Consider the following 3,857-nt stretch of genomic DNA (forward strand, 5'->3'; position numbering starts at 1 on the left):
TAGCGGGTGTGTGTGTGTGTGAAGTACTAAATGAGTTTGACTGACCGTCCATGCTGTATCCTTTTCAGCCCTCTCCACACATCGAGCTGTTTGCCTCGACACGTGGCTGCTGTGTTATCAGGTTGCAGCAGCAGAGATCAGTCTTCCACTTTAACTGGAGGTCACTTTACGAGATCTGAACATTTCAGCTGAACATACCTGCACACGCTGCTTCCCTGTGCAGGTCACTGTAGCTGTGAATCATCGTCACTGCGAACATTCACAGCTAAACAGTCAGTGACCTCAACACTTGTGAATGCAGCGTGACTGCTTTTTATCTTTCCTGAATGGAAAATACCCGGTGGAAGGGGCGAATAATTTAAACTGCAGACTACGTTCATTGGAACCGCTTCCTGTCAAAGGATTAGAGTCACAGAGACAGTGTTTTCAGAAAAGAGATGCTACCGTCACGTGTTTTACAGGTAATAATCCACCCTGTTTGTGGGTGGAGGTATAGGTTTCAGAGGCAAATCTGAAAACCTCAGCATGTAAACTAAAACAGCGCAGTATTCCTTAGGCATTACATTCATATCGGACGGGTCCCGTAGCCAGAGCAAACATCTTGTACCAGCATCTTTCTTTTTTAAATTTGTGGTTCATTCATCTTTAAAAATGATAATAGGAAATAATGGACATGTTTTTGATGATTCCATTTTATTGCAATGACATTGTTGGACAGAATGGAGGGATTGATCAAGAAATGAGTTTGTTAAAATTTGTGAGAGGCTGCTGAACCTGTAGCAACATCCTAACAGATCAACAGACCTACAGACAAATTACTATAAGAAACCCGTAAGGTGATATTTTTATAATAATAACTTGTTCATAACTTGACATGGGGGTTGCTGCAGCATCCTCAGCACCGCTACTTCCTTCTGCTATGTATAGAGGGCGACTTAGGGAAAGTAAGTGTGTGGAGAGTTTTGTAGTGTGTACACTGGAGTTTGTGCACGGTTATCTAAACCTAAAAGTGTCTTAGTTAAGCGTCTCGGTGTCTAAATATTTTAGCAGCAGCGATCCGTAGACAGAAGGGAGACGGCAGGGAAGTGAAGGCAGTGAGTTGCAAACTGTAAACAAGTGTTTCTACTCACCTCTCCGTGCTGATTTTATTGATTATTGTTAATGCTCTGATTAATAAATGTAAATTGATTTTTTTGTGATGGCAGTTTAGCTCTGTTTAGTAGCAACATCTAGCAGCTCAGCGGTGTCCAATGAGCTCCAGGCACTGTGGATTTTTGATGTACCCTGTGATTTTTTCTCTCCCTCTTACCCACACCCTCTCTGTGTTTCTATACTCCTACATTTGTCTCTACTATACGAGTAGTTCTGGTTTCAATATTCATTCACGACCTCGCACACTCACATTTAAGAGGAAGCTGTTCTGTCATCGTCCGATCAGTTTTCCATCTGCCAAACAAACACGCAATTGTGGCATCTTTCAGCAGCATCACATGACACGATCAGAAAAGAAGCGTCTGTAAAATGTGAATACATTTTTCTGTGGTGAGCAGCTTTCATAGGAATGAATGGCTCGGCATCTTGAAACACGCAGTCCAGTTCTCCTTAACCTTGTTCTTTTGAAGTTAACTAAGTCGCCGTACTTCTTCAAAACGTCCTCATCCAAAAGGGGTAGAAATTATTAGTTGACATTAGATATTCGGACCGTTAGGAAACTTTGTACTGCGTGAGACAGAAGCTGTAAGAAAAAAGGTCAAACGTTTAACCTTTGACATGTTTAGGTGTTTTAGTCACACTGTTGGTTTGTAACGACATGTGAAGTTTGAACCATTAACACTAACTGCATCAGAATGTGAGACATACAGATGACACATGTCACTCAGTGCGTGCTGACATGGTACAACGGCAGCTAAAGTACAGTACATCAAAGTCAGGTAGTTTTAAGGTCACCGGCATGTGTTTTGTTCACTTGTGTAACTTCCCATCAGTAACAGTTGTAATGACCTAAAAGAAGGTTACATTGAATCAACCACATAGGAATGTTTGTCTTTGAGTTGAAATGTGTTTATACATCTCTAAGATACAAGAATTCAGAAAAGTCTTTTACAGTTTCTGAGCTACAAAATAAAAATGTCTTTCTGAAGTGGTAGATCCCAAAATCCTAAGTCTCTCATCTTGACCTCGGCTATATTTTGTTTGGTGCAGTTTAAAATGGGTCACCTGAGTCACCAGATAAATGCAGTTGTGTTTGCATCTCCTTGACGCTCGTGGTGACAAGCTAAATCAAATGTTTGATGTCAAGAGTTAAAATTTTGAGACGAAGAATGGTCAAAATAGTTTTAACTGCCTGAATCCCAAACACTTGGAATAAAGTTATGTACCTTTTAAAAAACATCTGAATGCCACTGCAGTGTTCAATACACCCTACAATAAGAAAGTGTTGACAGAGCAAAGCATGGTGATGATTTAGCTTTTCTCAGTAGTGGAGTTATAAATGTAATGTTTATCTGAAAGAGCGATGCTAGAAGAAAGGACTGGGATCAAAACATAATAATCATTGCTCTGTACAAGTGGATATTTCGGTTGTGACTGTGGTGCTTGAGAAAAGGTCAGGGAGTCATCCATACACTACTGCTATCGACAAAAACTTCTGTCAATCTGGTTTTTGGGGAGAAGTGCTGTGATTTTGTTGCAGAGAGGCTGCAGAGAGTTCACTAAAAGTGTTTTTTAACGTGCCAGAGACATTCTGTTCAGCTTCACTTTACTATAAAGATCACAGCAGAGGGAGCAGCGCAAGTCGGCATGTACAGAGTAGAAATACTTTAAACTGAATGTAAGTCTGGTTATAGATATGACTTTGGTGGCCTAGTAAGTCCTTCCACTCACATGCTGATCACATTCTGTACATCACGTTCACGTTGCGACATCAGAATTTTCCAACCAGGAATTTTCAAGCCCTAAAAATAGATAGAACAATGTTAAGAATTTTAAGCTTTTACATTCGGTCATGTTATGTCTGAAGTATTTATATAAAGAACGTGTAATTAAATGTGTTCTTCTGTGTTTGACCAATTACTGTACAGCACTGTGCATAAACTCCAAAAATGGATTGAAGTTTAACCTGTGTTTACCATGACAGTCACTCACACTTGTCTTGTGTCAGACGAACGTGTAACAGAACAGGATCCTCAACTGACTCAAATTCTGTTCAGCTTAATCCAGCATGTCTGATGATGGCGACAAAGATGATGAATATATGATGAAGATGGACGGTGTAGGTGCATCACATTTTACTAGACTTACTTAGTACAGAGTCTACTTTGTTCTGTTGAATGTCAACCTTTCATAAAGGTGAAATGAAACATTGAGCCTAAACACTGATCTTGGAAATATTAGTTTCACTCGAGGTCCAATTATTAGATTTCTTGGATCATTCACACACATCTCACTGTCCACATTGGATGGAATTTGCTATGATATTGCATCCATGACATCTATACAAACTCCATCCGGAAGACTGGTTGATGCAGTTGAAAGCTCTGGAAAAAGCTGTTGAGTTGTACCTTTTTTTTTATGCTTTGAGGCTATGCATTTTTAAGGTAACCCAATGGAAAGAGGATATTTTAATCAACCAATTAAGGACAATTTAATCCTTCAGTTTATGTGAAACGGTCACCACATGTCTACATGATTTTCACGTAGAATATTGCCAAAAATATGTGGACATCCCTGTCTACTGCATACAGCATACAATTTTAGACAATAGTTCTTCCAACAGTTTGTGTTTGGCCTTTTCCTGTTTCAGGACAATGACCCTATGCACAAAGTCAGCTCCAGTTTGGTGTGGAAAAACTTGACTG

Source organism: Micropterus dolomieu, linkage group LG12, assembly GCF_021292245.1.
Source record: "Micropterus dolomieu isolate WLL.071019.BEF.003 ecotype Adirondacks linkage group LG12, ASM2129224v1, whole genome shotgun sequence".
NCBI classification, from domain to species: Eukaryota; Metazoa; Chordata; class Actinopteri; order Centrarchiformes; family Centrarchidae; genus Micropterus; species Micropterus dolomieu.